At 45.7% G+C, this 18,674-nt stretch overlaps 1 protein-coding gene across 18 annotated transcripts in view; it reads right to left on the bottom strand.

Annotated features, from left to right (window-relative positions):
* The window catches only part of LOC112650348 (uncharacterized), a 165,118-nt gene that overhangs the window by 50,643 nt on the left and 95,801 nt on the right, over window positions 1-18,674 (bottom strand). For all 18 annotated transcript variants that reach the window (XR_007400959.1, XR_007400956.1, XR_007400960.1 and 15 more), the window contains one exon: window positions 17,252-17,404. The gene's annotated coding sequence lies outside the window, so the exon portion shown is untranslated. The remainder of the gene's footprint in view (window positions 1-17,251; window positions 17,405-18,674) is intronic.

The raw sequence follows: 18,674 nt of genomic DNA, 5'->3' as shown, positions 1-18,674 counted from the left end.
AACATAATCCTCGTAGCCCCCTTGGGTAGGACTCAGGACTTCTCTGAGCTCTCTGGGCTGCTGCAAATAAAGTGGAAGAGCCCCCTAAAGCCCCCACATAGAACAAGGGGCAGATGATAAATGGGTGGCACTTCCAGACAGGGACCCTGTCTGGGCTCCTGCCCACTGCCTGGCACTCAGCTACCTACTTTCACCCAATCCTCATGCTCCCCTAGGCAGTAGAACAGCTCTAGACATGGAAGCACCAAGGCCACATCCAACACCTTTGGTTTTAAACATTCTGCAGAAATTGCTAGACAGGAAATAAGGACTCCCCAAAATATCAGGATCCTTTATAGGGTGACCACACTGGTCACCAAGTTTACCTGGGCTTTTTCTAGTTTTAGAGCTGACCCAAGCCCTGCATCCCAGGTTGCCCATCAGTGTCCAGGATGGTTGCTCATTTAGCCTATTCCTAAATGTCCAAGGAGCACATGCCAGATGCCTTGAACAGTGCCTTCCACTTCCAGGGAAGCAACTGGAGAACCATGGAGCCTCCCTGGAATCCCTAGCTTGCTCCCACCACCCACTAGCTCTGCCTGCCATGGGACAGAGTACCAGACCACGGTTTCCCAGGATAGGCCAGCACCAGCTGCCATCCTGGCCTTTGATGGCCTGGCCCTGGGTGAGGAACCTTCCCCACATACAGGGCTCCGAGTAACAGGCATATCTGTGAGTAAAATTTATGATTCGTGTTTCCACTGGAGTTAACCTTTTAACCCTGGGAGTGCTTAATTGCCTTTTCCAGGTTTTGCTGTAATAACCAGCTTGACTCTTGCCAATTTTGGCTGAACTGAGAAATACTGAATGTGTGACTGGAAACGGAAAGCTCATTACTTGATACTTGATACAGCTTGTGCCAAATCTTTAATTCATTAAATTCACTCATTGTGGCATCTTTTCCTAACGACAGTCAGAAATTTCCTTCATATGCAAACTTCCCAACTCAGGGGGTATCTTCAAAGCTAATTTTTTATAAAAATGCCTTCCCCTAACACATTTAGGGGAAACTCCTGGCTATAAATTACAGGACAGCTTTGGAATTCTTGGTCTCCTGGTCTCTCCCAGAGGAGATCCGTCTTTCTATTGGGGCCTCCCGGGCCCCACACTCCACCTTCCAAAGTAAGCACAGAGTAAGGTGCAGACATCTGGTTCCTGTTTCTGGATTCAAAATTGATCTGCTGGGTGATTCTTGGCAAGTCACTTAACCTCTCTGAGCTTAAGTTTCCCTAATCCTGGCTCACTAGACACCTCTCATGGGGAGGGGGCGGGTGGCCAATTAATGAGCAGGTGTTTTAGAGAAGGGGGACTCGGCCTATGGCACAGCAGAAGCAAATCCCAAGGAAAAGAGTGGACAGGTTGGGGTGGGGGATAGAGGCAACTGAGAATCACAGCAGAGCAGTAGCTAAATCCTGCAGAACTTAAGTGGCTTGAAGCAGGAAGAAGTTATTTCTAGAGCCACTCATTTTATTCCAAGACAATCAAATCTCCTTGCATAATTTGGGACCAAGTGTCACTGCTCTTTAAAGCAAAGCTCTCTGGAGCAAATTCCCTCCACAGAGTATTCCCCAGTTCACTTTGGCTCATGCTGGCTGCGTCCTTTCCTGAATGGTTCCACAGCTCCATGTGAATCTTGACCCTTTATGATGTCTTACGGCATTCATACACTGAAGATCCCACATGCCACATGCTTTACAAATCTAATCACCTTTTGCCCTCTCTTACATCAACTTTAAGGGTTTGATATTACTGCCTCCATTTTGTAGGTAAGAACACTGAGGCACCAAGGAGATTTAGCAACTTTTGGGTGAGCAAGTCATCCTGGTTTGTCCAGGTCTTACCTGGATTTATCACTAACGTCTCTCATCCTGGAAAACCCCTCAGTCCCAGGCAAACTAAGTCACCCTAGTTTGAACCAAATGCCTGGTTGGCCCGAACCAGGGCTCTTTCTCCAGTGGCTCCTCGCTCCTTCCCCAATCCACAGTCCCAAGTCCCCAAGAAGACATAGACTCCCTGAGGACAGCGGCTACGTCTTCAAACTTTGTTGTTTAAGAGGACCCGAAATAGAGCGGGACTGGGTTAATATTGGCCAATTTGACTCCTGTTGACGTCCACCCCCACTGAGGGCTCAGCCAGGCTGAGGTAGGGGTGGCAGGTGGTGAGCATATCCATTCACAGTACCACTTACTGCTCGTTTTGCTACACAAGTGACAGAGACCATTGCTTCTCAGTGAACTCACACGGCCCACAGAGGCAGACAACTTTCACGAGTCCTGTTGCAGGGGACGAGTGTTTGCTCCTCATGCAGAGTGCTGGTACTTCAGCCTTTGCTTTTGGCACGTTTACAATAAATCTGAATGTCAGAATCAATATTCCCTGGATAACAATCTCCACCTTCCCTCATGGAATCAGTTCTTGAGCAATTTCTTTCCATTGGTATTTATTTTTGGGGTGTAGGTTTTTTTTTTTTTTTTCAAGTTGCAACATACTGTTCCATGATAGGTACCTTCACAGACATCCCTGCAACCCTAACTAATCGCTAGAACACTGGTTGCTCAGGCATAATCTCCTGTAGGGACGTCTCTAATGATCTAGAGACCAGGCCCCCGGTAAGGTCAACCTCTCAGCTATGCCCACAAAGGCTGTATCAAAAAGCCACAGAGAAGTGAGTAGCTCTCAGGAAGCCCCTGCACCACAAGAGACGCACTCAGGACAATGGCAGACACAAGAAGGGAAAGGTAACAAAGTGGAGAAGAACTTTTGGTAGCGGGCATGGCAGTTAGAGGCCACTTCCTGCAGAGCCAAACAGCCTTGCTTACTGCAGGGGCCCCAGAAAACATTCCTAAATATAAGAACTCAGGAAAATAATGCCTATTTACAAAGACAAGCCTGAGTTTTTGTGAAATGGTGATTTGTGTCTGAGATGCTCTATTTGCTAAGCAGGGAAGGGAACATATTGTTGTAAAAACAGTAACAGAAAAAAATAAGACTTGTCCGAAGTTGATTTGAAGGAAATTGCAAAAGAAAGATTTCAAAAATGCTTCGAAGTAACCGTAGTGGAAAGATAAAATGAGGACTTAAATACCCAGCCTCAGTTTCATAGAAATCTCACTCATCTGAACACCATGTTACTCAACTTGGCAGTGAATGAAGCATTTTCCATGTATAAACATCGCAATTCTAAGTGCAACCATGAAATCTGAGGATTAATCTTTTGATAGATTATGACTTTTATAGAAAAACACACCTAATGATTTTCAAATAGGTGGTAAAGTGCTCACCTTTTCACTCAGTCTGCAGGTAAACTTTCTGAAGAGTAAGTGAGATTCTTTAATGTCGGCTTTCTTCCTAAATTCCCTGAGGGCTTGCTACTGACAGCATAAGGACACTGAGACTCAGCCTCACAGGTATGGAGAGCCCAGGTGAGCCAAGCCAGTCAGTCATGCTTTCTTAGCACATTTAAGAAAAAGTTAACATGGCATGGGTTCTGCTGAGAAGTTGTTCTTGTCAGGTTTCTACTGCTTTGTAGAAAGCATTTTCTTTCTAAGTCAGAGCCTTCAGAAATAAATGAAGCCCCTCCCAGAGTTATCACGTGTGACCCCCAGGCAGCTCATCTATCCACCCACCTACCCACCCACACACTTCACCCATCCACCCATCTATCCATCCATTCTTCCATTCAGCTGTCCATCTAACTATCCTAACTATCCATCTGTCCTCCAGCACACCTTTACTGCATGCCTCCTGGGTAAACGTGAGTCCAGGGGAGAGATCCAGTGGTCCTGCCCTCACAGTACTCTCGGTCTAATGAGAGACACTCGTGGAAGGAAAGGAGAAGCCTAAAATGTGCTGTAATACAGCATGCCAGGGCTGACCCTGGAAGGAGCAACAGACTCATACAAGAGAGCCAGAGAAGGCTGTTTCTTTCTCTGAGGAGACTACTCTGAGACTTTACAGGGTAAGTGGGCATTAGCCTGAGCATGGGTCTCCAAGGAAGTGAAGGAGGCTCAGTGTGGCTGGAGTGGGAGCAGCAAGAGGGAGAGTGCCAGGGAGAGGGGAGGGCGGAGGGGTAAAAGAGGGACATATCGAGTAGTTTAGACATTAGTGCATTTAATCCTCTCAGCAACCCACAGAGATCTCTATTATTTTTGTTAAGATTTTATTTCTTTGAGAGAGAGAGCACAAGCAGGGGGAGCAGCAGCAGGAGTGGCAGAGGGAGGGAGAAGCAGACTCCCCTCTGAGCAGGGAGCCAGATGTGGGGCTCGATCCTAGGACCCCGGGATCATGACCTGAGCTGAAAGCAGATGCTTAACCAACTGAGTCACCCAGGTGCCCTGAGATCTCTATTATTTCCCCCATCGTACATATAAGGAATTATACCTCAGAGAAGCTAATAACAAGATGACATAGTTGTTAAATGACAAAGAGAAGACTTAAACCCAGGTCTGTCCAATTCCAGTGCCTCTGAAAATGAAGAGTACGCTCCACAAGAAGCTCTACCCAAATTCAGGGTGTTATAGCTCCCGGGACAGTCACCTGAGAGACAGAAAGATGAGAAATAGGTAGATCACACGAAACCAAGCCTAGGTAGAAAAGTTCCAGAGAAACTGCAGGTCTCACTGCCTTCTCAAAAGGTCCATAAATATACAACAGTTTCTGTGTCTACCTAGGTTAAAGGGTGAACTTGTCAATTTATATCACAAAGTTCTGATTTTCATCCTATGAAAGAGTTTCTACCAATCAATAAGAAAATGGCCAACTAAGGAAAAATCAAATAAAGGCTGTAATTAAAATGTTTGCAGAACAGGTGATGCAAATTGCATTTAAACTTAACAAAAAGACACTCTCATTCATAAAAAGAGAAATGCAAACTGAAACTACCACGACAAACTATTTTCAACCCTTCAGACTGGGAAAAATAGTTTAATAACATAGTATTGGCAACAGTAGGGGAAACAGACAAGCTCATAGATTGCTGATGGGAGTGTAAACTGATATAGCCTCAGTGGATGGCATTGGATAGTATCTTCCAAAATAAAATGTGCATATTCTTGGATCATGCAATTTGTCTATAGGATATACTTGCACATGTGTGAAAAGACAAATCCATACGGAAGTGGATGTACTTCTGAAAGAACGCTAATACACTAAAATGTCCATCAAAGGAGAACTTAAATTATGCTATACCCACACAATGGACACTCTTCAGCCATAAAAAATGGAGTATAGAAGCTATTTATGTACTGATGTAAAACAATCAAAATCTACTATAAGGTAGAAAAAAGTCATGTAAGAGCAATGTGCATAATATGCTGGTAAAGTGGGCGCTGGGGTGGGCCCATCCAGATTTGACAGCTGCTGGGAGTGTTGGAGGGACCCCAAGTTCCTCTCCAGGGGATTGCCCAGTGCTGAAGAGAGAAGCCTAACAAAAGATTATGCCTATTTGCAATGACTGATCAAAGGCCTGCCCCCTCATACCCCAAACTGGGACAACTCAGAGGGCCATTCTGGCTCCAGAGGTCCCTGCGGGGCTGAGCCCCTGTTATGATAGCATTGCACTTAGAATTTCTCCCTCTGGTCAACCCTGCTTCCCACTCTTCCTCACAGGTGTTTGCTCTTGCCTGCCAATCTCTACCTTAGAGTCTATTTCCATAGAACCAACTGTTACGGCTACCACCTAGGGGCCGGGGCGGGGGGGAGGAGGAATGGGAGTAGGGGTAGAAAGATTATCCATTTACATGCCTGCCTAACTGTTCAAAAAATACTTCTAGAAGCATATGCAAGAATGTGCAATATGGGGAGGGGACCCAGTGGTTGGGGCCGGGCTAAGAGGGAAGAAGACCCTTTTAGTTTTTTTGAAATTTGTATCATGAGCATATGTTACCTATTGACAAAATAAAGGAAGTAACTCTGGGGAGGGGACCCAGTGGTTGGGGCCGGGCTAAGAGGGAAGAAGACCCTTTTAGTTTTTTTGAAATTTGTATCATGAGCATATGTTACCTATTGACAAAATAAAGGAAGTAACAATGCCTTAAAGTGAAAGCAGAAGAGGTTTAAGAAAACCTAACCAGACTCTTCCAATCATTAGGTAATTGCCAGCATTCAGCAGGAAGTCTCCACCAGCCTGAAACAAGAGAGTCTGAGTTACTCCCTGGCCTGCTGATACTGCAGGGAGGACATTACTCCTTTTCCATTTCAAACCCCACAAAGACATCCTAAATCCAAGCCGGGTTGGGAAGGAGAAATGTTTCTGGTAGGGCATCTCTCCTTGGGCAATTGTCAGGGCTGCTTACAAAGTGCAGGCATCACCAAGGGAACTTGGGCCTTTGGTGCTAACCTGTATTACCGTTCAGAGGACTGGAAAGTACAGGGTAGTGTGTGTCTCTGGTCATGAGCACTTTGATGATGATGGAGCTGACCTTCCCACCAGGCCCATTTCTGGGAAGACATCTGAATGCCTGGCCTTGCCCCGCCTTGGTGCTGCTGACCACCCAGCTCTTCAACACATATTTGGTGGTGTGCTTTTCCAGATGCTTCCTCCAAAGAGAACTTCTGCCTCCACAGTGAGCCAAGCCCTTGCTTTTAGAAGTTTCTTCCTCATCCCATTTATGAATATAAAACTGAAACATTCTAAGGGAGATCAGAGGAAAATTTCTCAGCAACTGCTAAGTCAGCAAGAATGCCAGTTGGCAGAAGGAGACTGGGAGTGGAGGCACTTCTCAGCTCTTGCAGATCCTGGGAGACTAGTAAATATCTGATGCCAACAATTCTGGTCCTAGCCACACCATAAAATGCCTTTATGAGGCCTGACTCTTCTCCATGTACTAGATCTCTCCTCATTCCCAGACCTTTCTGCACTCCTGCCCTACCCCCATTCCTTGGCCAACGCTGATTAAACCCACGGTATTTTCTCCATTTACATTCTGTTGGCAGCAATGTGCATTATCTGGAGGCATCATCTGGGCAGTGGAGGGCTGTGATCAATGCTGGAAGCAGAAGTAGTGTTAACAGTGGAAAGTCATTCTGGCCGACCCTGCAGAGGCTTCCCCAGAGGGACTTCGGGTCTTAGAAACAGCCATAGTCCTCCAGTGCTGAGAATCCCTTCTTCCCTCTCCCATTTAGCCACAGCATGACTTCTTCTTCTTCTTTTCTTCTTCTTCTTCTTCTTTTTTTTTTTTTTAGATTTTATCTACTTATTCATGAGAGACACACAGAGCGAGGGAGGCAAAGACACAGGCAGAGGGAGAAGCAGGCTCCATGCAGGGAGCCCGATGTGGGACTTGATCCTGGGCCTCCAGGATCAGGCCCTGGGTGGAAGGCAGGCACTAAACCGCTGAGCCACCCAGGGTTCCCCACAGCATGACTTCTAAGAAGCAGATTGGTTAGTGATGATTAGTTATAATCATAACAGTCCAGATATGCTATACCTCCCTGATGAAATCCTGGTGGTATAATAGTTTTAAATCTATAAAATAAAAAACTGTGTGAGGGTATCATTTTTGCCCCCTTTGGATTATTTCCTACTGTTCATTTAAAAAAAAAATTTTATCAGAGTTCAATTTGCCAACATATAGCATAACACCGAGTGCTCATCCTGCCAAGTGCCCCCCTCAGTGCCCATCACCCAGTCACCCCAACCCCCCGCCCACCTCCCTTTCCACCACCCCTTGTTCGTTTCCCAGAGTTAGGTGTCTCTAATGTTTTGTCACCCTCACTGATATTTTCACTCATTTTCTCTCCTTTCCCTTTATTCCCTTTCACTAACTTTTATATTCCCCAAATGAGATCATATAATGACTGTCCTTCTCTGATTGACTTATTTCACTCAGCATAATACTCTCCAGTTCCATCCACGTTGAAGCAAATGGTGGGTATTTGTCGTTTCTAATGGCTGAGTAATATTCCATTGTATACATAGACCACATCTTCTTTATCCATTCATCTTTCGATGGACACCGAGGCTCCTTCCACAGTTTGGCTATTGTGGACATTGCTGCTATAAACATCGGGGTGCAGGTGTTCTGGCGTTTCAATGCATCTGTATATTTGGGGTAAATCCCCAGCAGTACAATTGCTGGGTCATAGTGCAGATCTATTTTTAACTCTTTGAGGAATCTCCACACAGTTTTCCAGAGTGGCTGCACTAGTTCACCTACTGTTCATTTTTATAAAAAGTCCCTTACCTGGCTATTTGAGGCAGTTGGGTTGTCTGCAAACAGTCTCACCTCTTGTCCTTCAAGGAGTGGTGATAGCTAGAAGCCCATCTCAGCACCCTTTCTTCCTCTTGGAGGAAATGTCCCAAATCCCCCCAAAGGATGTGATTGGTGTGCACCCCCATGAGAATGCCCTGCTCATAGGCAAAGTACCCCATGGATTAGCTGATTCCTTTAGTCCTTCATGTAAAGGCATGTATATGTACATGTCTATATGCATATATGTATATATGGAAAGTGTATAATTTGTACACTTTAAATATGTGCAATTTGTTTTGTATCAATTCTACCTCAGTAAAACTATAAATAATAATAACTTTTGTAAGAGCTATGGGAGGGGTAAAAAAAAGGCTGGGGTTAAGTGTCCATTCCCAGAACACCTGGCCAGGCTGTGACTGCCCAACCGTCCTGCCCTGTGCACCTCCACTCTGGCCTGGTCTTAACGCTTAGCAGCTGAGCCTCAGCCTTGACACCTAAGAACCTGACACCTGAGATGAGCCCACAGGTTTGAATAGCAATGGTCAAAGTCCCAACACTCTGGCTGGGAGACTCTCTTCCTGCCATTTAACCTGCTTGGTGATGAACTAATGGTAAGAAATAAATACAAAGAAAGACTCGGGCGGGCGGTGGGGGCGGTGGGAGGGGGTCTCAGGCACTGATGACAGCTGCACAAAACCTGCTGTGGCTGTGAGCAGTTCAACATGGTCAGCTCCTCGCTGGCTCATTTTGGGCCCAAAGCCCACATTACCTCTTTTATAAGCTTTAATATCCCTCGGAAACGCTCTCCCTTTACATTCTCCATCTCTTCTCTGGAACTTCTCCAGAGGGCTCTGTGATTGGGTTGCATACAAGTTTCTGAGCTCGTAACTTCCTTTTGGTCATAAATCACCTCTTACACACTCACTTTTTCCTTCTCATTGTTCTTCAATATTAATAGCCCCAAATCCCAGGAGCATTTGAGAACCATTCCAATTTTGGTTAGAAAATCAATTTGGAAACTAGTAGTTGGCTTTGCTTAGACTTCCAATCCTTCTGAGAAGGTCAGTTCCTACAAATTGGCCAAACCAGGGGCGAGGTGGGGGATGGGGTGGGGGGAAGGGGGCCAGCCTGGTAAACTTCCCCATTTTGAAAATCTCACCATTTTCTCATGAAATGCTAGATACCTTGGTGTCAGTGTTTTTCTTTTAAATCTGTCTCTAAAATTAAAATGTTAACTCTAGAGAGAGAGGGGGAAAAAATCTAATGCCTTCTGTTGTGTGATCTGATAGATAATTTTTTAAAAAATCGCTCATTTCAGGATAGATTGAATCTATGGTGAAAGCAGAGGAATAAATCTGAAATCTGGTTCTGTTTGTTAAAAGGCTCTGATATTTTTAATTTTTTGGAAATACCTTTCTCCTAAATAAGTCCTGCTTCCTCCCCAGGCTGCTGATCTGCAGGGAAAGTGAGAAAGTGTCACATCTCATCAAATGCTGACAGGCCAGGGCTTCCCCCCAAGATAGGAGTAGGGATTATCTGCCAGCTGATGGGTCTGCCCTCCCCCAACCCAAGACAGCAGGAATATGCATTCAGGGATAAAGGAAACAGACCATTGGTTAGGTTTCCTTAGAAAGACAAAGGAGGAGCTCTTCACACATAGCACATTGACTTGAGTGGTCTACATAACACATCAGAGCGGGAAGTGGAATGAAGAATGCTCAGGCCTAGAGGCTGACACCTAGCCAAGTGACTCTCAGCCAAGGGCACCATGTTGGCAAGCAGGTCTCCCAGAGAGGGAAGACAAGGGCACAGTGTCCACCAGCTCCTTGGGGACCACCAGCCTCCCAACTCCTGAGCTGGGCTTGCCCAGCACCCTCTGGTCTAATGCAAGGCCTGCTAAGCACATCTCTGGGTTGCAAACTTGAACCCAGGCTTGAAATACATAACTTTCTCCAAATCCTTCAGCCCTTATCCTGTCCTCTATTATTAGAGTCAGATTCTTCATTTTTCACCATACAGCTGATTAGAGGCCAGTCCATGGGCACCCACTGCATGTGGCCCCTGACTGATCCCCAGGCAGTTCATGTCCCACAGCCATAGGCACCCCCAGCCAAGGGTGGGGCTCAGGTATGGCAGGGATGAATGATTTATTTAGGAGTGGCTCCCTAAAACTCTCTGAGACATCATCAACATCTCAAGAGGCTGATAAAGTCCCCTACATCTGGGGAGGGAGGCTATTAATCTATTCATTAGTGTGAAACAATGTCTCTTTTGAACCCGATATGTCTAATTGTGGAAGAGAACAAAGCCTGACAATTACAGCCGGAGACAGGCAAAGAGCATCTGCTCCCATGACACCAGGACTTCTTCCAGGCGGCTCACAAAGCGCTGGAGTGCTCCCTCCTGCCCGCACCGAGGGGAATCCCTACTGGGGCAAAGTGATGATAACAAGTAGCTAACATTTACAGAGTTCTTGCTATGTACTGCACACTGTGCAAACCAGCATGTGTGCACTTGCTGACTTCATTCTCACAACAGCCCTGAAAAGTGAGTAGTTTTGTCTCCATTCTATAAATGAGGGAACTGAGGCTCAACACGACAAAATGCTTTGTCTTGAGCAACACAGCTGGTAAACTGCAGAGCAGGGCTCTGTCCCCACCCCTGGCTCCCAAACCCATGCCTCTTTCCACCACTCTGTGTCTGTCCCTGGACAAGACTGCAGTGCAGTGCCTGGGATCCAGCTCTGGGAGGCCTCCTGGCAGCAGCTCTATTCATGAGCAGAGAAGAGGGTCCACAACGAGTCATTTGCCCTGCGTTCCCCAGAGGACATACCAGATCTGCACTGGGTGAGACGAGGTGCTGCAGGCTAGCCAGTCAGCAAGAACCTAGAGAGACTGGCCTGGCTAATAGCACCAAGCTGACACTCAAATCCAGGTTCACTGCCTTGAAATCCAGTATGGCTTAGAATACTTGCCTCCAAGGGCTTCTACACCAGCTTACTAATTCAACTCCTGATCATTGATCTCTGAATTGCTGGGACATCATTCTGGTCATCGAAAGAAGGTTTGTAAAGTACTCATACTCATTTATGGGTAAGAAGTTTCTCTCTGCTGGGCTTGAACTTGCCCCGAAGGAGCCCAGAGACTTCTAATTCTGAAGAGGAGCTAGGGATGTGGGTCTTCAAGCTCAAGAAAACATGGTGCCACCCCAGTAGATGTGTGGGTGAGGACTTGCATTATCATCCTTCATCCCTGGGCCTCCGGAGGCCACAGCCAGAGACAGGCATAGAGCCATGCACTCACCTAGATTGCCCATGAGAATGTCAGCTCTTTACTACTGGAGAGTTAATGCTCCTGGAAACAGCCCTCAAATAATGATGGGTGGTGGCATGGTGACAAATATCTCCAGCTTCTTCACCACTCAGCATAACTCTGAGGTGTGGCATGCATCATCTTACTGCATGCCCCTGTGCAACTGACATTCAGTTGCCCACAGAAGGAACTCCTGGATTATGTACCTTGACTTGGTGTCCTTCCCTTCCCTTCTCCGCCTCACATCATTACTTCTACCAGCACTACTCCCAATAAACTACTTGTGCTCCAACCTTGTCCCGGGTCTGCTTCGGGGAGAACCCAATCCAGTGCCAATCCAGTGTGTCCTCTCCTACTCTAACCCCAGGGAATCTTCATGTCTCTCTTCTTAGGCTGGACAAGATAAGCTGGGCAGAAAGGTTCCTTATATTGTGTCATCCTAGGCACAGAAGGTGACCTCCCATGACCTCAGTATTCTCAAAGGTAAAGCACACTGACAATGTGTGGGTGTGATATGTGGGCATGACAAGAACTGAGTCCTGTGCCTTGTACATACTGAGTGCTCACCACAGGGTAGCTGCCAGTATTATTTCTTCTTCTTTTTTTTTTTTTTTTTTTTTTTTAGAATAACACAAGCACTTGTCTTCCCTTTGTAATTGAGCTGTGACTTTCTGAAGGTCACAGACCATGAGTATTTCCTCTCTGCCTTCCCCTTCACAGGTGACACTCAATTACATACTTGTTACATTAAAGTGCTTTGCCTAGAGGTGTTTGAGTAGCTCAGTTGGTTAAGTATCCCACTCTTGGGTTTTGGCTCAGGTGATGATCTCAGGGTTGTGAGATGGAGCCCAGCCTGCATTGGGCTCTGCACTCAACTGGTAGTCTGCTGGAGATTTTCTCTCCCTCTGCCCTGCCCTCACTCTCATGTATGTGCCCTCTCTATCTCTCTCTCACTCTCAAAAAATAAAATCAATAAATAAGTTGCTTTGCCTATTCTTTGCATTACCTGTTCTTAGATGAAAGCATGCTAATTACACTGTGTTTTTTCAGGCTTAGAGAACAGAACCCTAAAGCACTTCCTGTTTGTTGATGTCTTCAGCTCATGTGTGCTGTGTGAGCCCACAGCCGGAGGAGGCAGCTGTGAGTTATCTCATGGGTTATGATTTCACTCTTCATACATTAGAATAGTTAGAGCACGTCTCACATGAGGTGTGCCTCAAAGACAGCACCTGTGTTGATCCGTGTCCATGCTCCTCTATGCCAAGCCCATAGTAGGTGCTCATTAAATGTTGGCTATTTGACTGAAATAATCTGATATGAACATGCCAAATAGCACCAGAGGGCCTGCTCTAATGACATCCATCACTGACAGCTGGATGTAGCCAGAGCCTGACTAGGCTGATTTGTGAGAGAAAATCTCAAAAAATAGGAGGTGACAGATCGTCACTAACTTTGGTAACTTTGCCCTCTTAGATACATTTTATGGATGTCAGGTTACATTGAACTCTTCTGGGTATATAAATAGCTTATATTCCATTCTCAAGGCACAGGTCTTAGTTTAGAGACTCCTTCCTGAGTTTTGATGATCTGGCAGTTATGATCAAATCTCTGGCCCCTTGTTAGCACCAACATTGGTTAGCTGAGATTTTAAACACTTGATTAGGAACTACCTCAACCATATCATGACTGCTTATGAGGTGCTTCAATATCTTGGAGAGTAGATGGAGCCATTTCTTGGCCTTGGGCCACTCTACTATTGGACTCTACAACTGCAGAGAGGCCAAGGTAGTGTATTCAACCTCCAGAGATTTAAAAATCAATTCTGTACTTGGGAAAGAGCTGTCACAAAGCACATGCACTTAATTCCACAAGTGAGACTAGGGCCATCCCCAAGCCTCTAACTGTCTGTAAACCAGCTCTAAACCTTGGATGCATGGAGGAATCATCTGGGAGTCTGGCACCTACTCTGATCAATTAGATCAGATCTCTGAGCATGGGATGCAGTATGGGTGTGGAATGGATTCCCAGGCGCCTGTACTGTGCAGCTAGGTAGAGTGGAAACCCAGTACTGTAAAGAAAGGACACAAATTCAACCAATTTCCTAGACAAGAGCAGATGAGAAAAAGCAGGTTAGAAGAGGGAAAGAGGATGGCATGAAAGAGGGGTACCCAGTATATCAAGAAGTAGCAGTGAGAAGAAGAGAGAGAAGAGAGCAAAATGGTGGAAAATATGAAAGAAATTTAGAATGCCTCTACGCTCCATGTCATGCAGGACACACCTCAGTAGTACACTTGCCATACTGAATTGAGTTCATTTTCTTTATATTAACTTTAGATTAGGAACTCCTTGAGGGAAGGAACCAGATCTGATTTGTCTGTATGCCTCTGATGCTGGCATCGTGTTGGGACAGAGGAAGAGGTAATGAATGTTGGCGAGTAAGTGAAACAACAAAGACTCCCCTCATGGATGCCCCGGGAAGACGTTTCTAAAGAGTCTATGTCAGCGCTCTGCTGACTGGACACAACTTGCAAACAGCAGGGGTTTTTATGACTGAGTCTTCATTCAAAGACATTTATTTGGCACTCACCATGTGTGCCAGACGCCATGCAGAATGCTTTTAGGAAAACAGAGTTGAAGATGCACAGCATACAGATGGCTGCCAAGAGTGCTGAGGCTCACACAGAAAAGCACGGGACATGTTTCAGAACGCATGAGACTAGCTAAAGCTCTGGTGCAAGGCATGGGCCGAAATACAGCAGAAGCAAAATGCCTTTTCACATACTCCCTTTAAGAAGCCAGACAAGGTGTGACACCCATTAGAAACATTTCCTTCCCAGACGATTATACTTTTTCAAAATCTGCTCACAGGGCTGATACTGTTTTCTGGGAAACCCATTCATGGTAAATTCATTCCAGTAATTGTGGATGAGCAAGGCATTGTTACAGCCACACTTCCCACCCAAACTCCTTCCTCCCTGCACTGGCGTCAATACCCTCTGTGCCCTTGCTCCTCCAAAATCAGCAAAGTGGGACTCAGAGAAGACAGCTTTCCTTCTCCTGATAAGCAGGACTTACAATGCCCAGGTCACTCACAACTCGCAGCTGGGCTCCTAAAGGAGGAAGGTTTTGCCCCCAAGAACTGTCCTTTCTGATCTCTTCAACAACAGGCTTCTATGAGAAATCAGAATTTGCTAAAGCCCTCGTGTCCTAGACTAAGGGCCCCAGATTTCAGTCATGGCTGTAAGCTGGTCCCTGCTTTAGACGTTCCCCACAACCACAGGAAAACATCTGAGGAACAGAGGGATCTAGGCCAGGAGTAATTGGAATTGGATTTCAATCCTCTCTTCCAACCTGCTGAGTTCTTCCTGAACATAAGCTCTTTATGTGAAAGATATCTAAAGACAGGTGATCACTGGGGTATTTTACTGAAAAACCACACCACTATTTCCTGGTCTAAAATGCACAGATTACTGAAAATAGCCCTTGAATAAGTGGAGAAGTTTCCTCTCAGTGGTTCAGTTCACTTAAATAGAGTCTCGCCCCATCCCAGGTGTAGGGGCTGTTTCCTCTGTTTTATGGATGAGACACTAAGATAGGGGAGTTATGAGAGCTGGCTGTGGTCCCCAGTGAAATGGTGGCAAAGCAGGTCTACAATCTCCATGTCCTGGCTGTTGCATGGAAGGACCTTGTGTTAACCTGCAGTCCGCCTCTCTCACCAGGTCATGGCCCATCATGAACATCAAGTACTCATGGAGCCCAGGCATATAGCTGGAGTTTCACCAAACAGTGATGGCACTCACAGTGGGTTTAAGGCATTTTATGTCTTCAAGGAGTACACACAGTAGAGAGGAAGAGAAAAGTATCCAAATACCTATACTACTGAGCAGAGCCCACTGAGCGTCCTGTGCAAGGGTTAAATTGCAGGACTATAAAAAAGCATGAGAGCCAACATTCCGTCACATTCGGAGAGGAAAGATCAAGTGGATGGAAGCCCAGAAGTCTTAGAGGCAGGACTTGAGGGTAGATCAGATATTTTTTATAAATATAATAACCAGAGTTTTTAAAACATAATAATGAGACTTGTATCAAAACAAGTCATTCATAATCCCACTTCCCCACTGCAGTGGAGTATCCATTCCAGATTGGTGCTTGCCCACCACCAGGATTCAGACACATTTGGGCATGCCTAGAGAGCTATGGGGCAGGCCACCAAGACCCTTTTGAGAGTACATCAAGCATAACACTTCGGATCAATACCAAAGCCAAGGTGGTAAGAATGAGGAGTCTGTCATAGTGTCTGTCCCTTGGATTGAGTCCCAGCCAAGCCTTCCATAAACACCTATCTAAGCAGCAAAGAGCAGTTTCATTAAAATTACATATCCACAGCTTTATAGAGAATACAGAGACAGTGTCGTCACTGAGTGTGCCTGGTCGAGGACCTCATTTTTCTCCAGCAGGGCAAGTGCTTTGTGTATGAGCATCTCCTAGCCTGACAGGTGTCTGAGGCTGGGGGGATTCCATGGGAGAGGCAACTTATCTGTCAAGGGATTCTTTTGGGGAGCTATGGGAGATTATTCATTCCCAGGAATTTCTGATGCCAGAATCCTACAGTAACAAGCGGAAGTGAGAGATACCTAAACGCTGGTTAGTTCTATAAAAAGTAGCCACATTTTTAACCCCCCCACAAGAGTAGCCCAAGGAAACATAGCTTACATAACTATGTTCATCTTTGCATATTCTATTCCAGTCCTTATTCACTTGCATATATAACAATCACAGTGCATACTTTTCTATAATTTGCTTTTTCAAATGTATCACCAAATTACAAATTAGGGGTGGGGAGATATGGGAGAAGGCTTTCCACGCAGATGAAACCATATGGCTCTTGATTAGTGGTCCTCAACACAGGGAAATTTTGTCTTCCAGGGTAACATGAGGCATTAGGCAGTGTCTGAAGACATTTTTCATTGTTATGGCTGGGGAGGTGATGCTATGGGAAGAGGCCAGGGATGCTGCTAAACATTCTACTATACACAGGAGAGTTCCCCCACCACAAAGAATTATCTATCTCAAAACATAAAGAATGTTGAGGTTGAAAAACCCTGATTTCTAGGTGCAGAGATCAGAAAGTGCTTTGAAAGTTAGCTGAGTGGGGATACACTGAAGCTACCTCAGTGGGTGTTCCTGGGAGGAAGTGAACATATAGGTAGGGACCTGGAGGACACCCAGACAAAGACCCTTCGAGGAAAGGGGAGAAGAATGGTTATAGAGACTAAGGAACAGCTAATAAAATCAGTGCCATAGAGGGCAACAGTGCCATGAGGCCTAAGGCCAGGATGAGGCAGGTCCAAAGGTACAAGTTGGCACAGATGAGGAAAGCTGGTGGAATGAAACCTGTGCCCTCCACAGGGAGAGCTGGGATTTCAACTAGGATCTGTTGGCCCCCAGCCCAGGGCTCTTCCCAGTGGCTGTATCACACTGCCTCAGGACCATGCGGGTCCATGAACGCCTCTTGTTGGACATAAGCGGGCTGGCTGGAGCTGTACTATCGCAGACACAGAATGATGATTAACAGTTACCAGAACAGAAAGAGTCTGGTGTCATACAGAAGCTTTCTTCTTTCTTCCAACATGAGCTGAAAGCCCTCTGGGGGCCATAGCAACGGCTTCTGCACAGAGTATTTACATTAAACAAATAAATACTGCTTACCTCTTCCTTGAGCAAAGCCCTTGGTGGTGCCTCCTCAGTGGGGAGCTGAGCTGGCCAAGGGGCTGCTGGAAACTTGAGCTCATGAACTGCAGAAGGGAAATAAACACCAGAAGGGATGGATGCTCTGCCTTCCTCATGAATCCAGACACGCAACTGTAAATAAGCACAAGACAATGTCTTTCCCTTTGAAGAATGACAATGATGGACAGGCTGGACAATACCCTGCCATAGCAGGGATGTGTTGAGTGAAGACGTATATGCTATAAGTGGAAGGTATATGGTGGCAGGTATGACCTTTTGGGAGAGTACCACCTATCAAAAACACAAAGGCTCTTACCTTTTGCTCAGGAACCCATCCTAGAGAATGTTCACTGCAACTTATAAAGTTAAAAACTTAGAGACAAACAAAATGTTCATCACTAGAGTGTGATCTGACTGCACTATAGTCTATCTATACTGTTGTACATAGATGTTAGGGAGAATGAGGCAGGTCTCCATGCTTGTTCATATGTGAATAAGGGTCAGGATTTATATTAAAGTGACAAGAGCAAGGTGAAGTTGTGAGACAACGTGTATAGATGAGTCATTAGTTTCTTTTTTTTTTCTTTTAAAGATTTTATTTATTTATTCATGAGAGACACACAAAGAGAGAGAGAGAGACAGAGACAGAGACACAGGCAGAGGGAGAAGCAGGCTCCACGCAGGGAGCCCAATGTGGGACTCAATTCCGGGTCTCCAGGATCACGCCCAAAGGCTACACTAAACCGCTAAGCTACCCAGACATCCCTACTCTTTTTTTCTTTTCTTTTCTTTCTTTTCTTTTCTTTTCTTTTCTTTTCTTTTCTTTTCTTTTCTTTTCTTTTCTTTCTTTTCTTTTCTTTTCTTTTCTTTTCTTTTCTTTTCTTTTCTTTATCCCTACTGTTTCTATATTAATATGTTTGTGCACCCAAAGAAACAGTACTGGGAAGACACACACAATAGGTTGACAGCACTTACTGCTGGAGAGGACTGTAGAGGAACAGAAGGAAAGGTGAGTGGCACTTGTTCAAACAGAAGTCCCAGCCTTGATCACTTTGCCCAAGGCTGCCAGCCCAAGACTGGTAGCCCTGGCCACTTGGGGCACAGAGACTGAAGGAGGACACATTGCAGAGCTGCTCCCAGGATGTAACTATCACTCTCATTATTGCTCCCTGATGTATGAAGGGCAAGTCAACCTTGGGCAACTTAGAGGTACTCACAGCCACCTGAGTACTGGTGGTCTTGCTTCTCTCATTCCCTACTGCTTGCCCAGGTGAAGAAGGGAGCAGCATGCAGAAGCTGCATTGCTGGGGGCAGGAGAAGCTAGTAAGAGAAAAGTGACTCCTGATGCATGTCTCTTCCCATAGGAAAGAGTACGAGGATTGGGACTTGAGGTCATGGGCGC

Source organism: Canis lupus, chromosome 11 (genome assembly GCF_003254725.2).
Source record: "Canis lupus dingo isolate Sandy chromosome 11, ASM325472v2, whole genome shotgun sequence".
In the NCBI taxonomy this organism is placed as follows: domain Eukaryota; kingdom Metazoa; phylum Chordata; class Mammalia; order Carnivora; family Canidae; genus Canis; species Canis lupus.
This window is presented reverse-complemented; position numbering and strand designations above follow the sequence as displayed.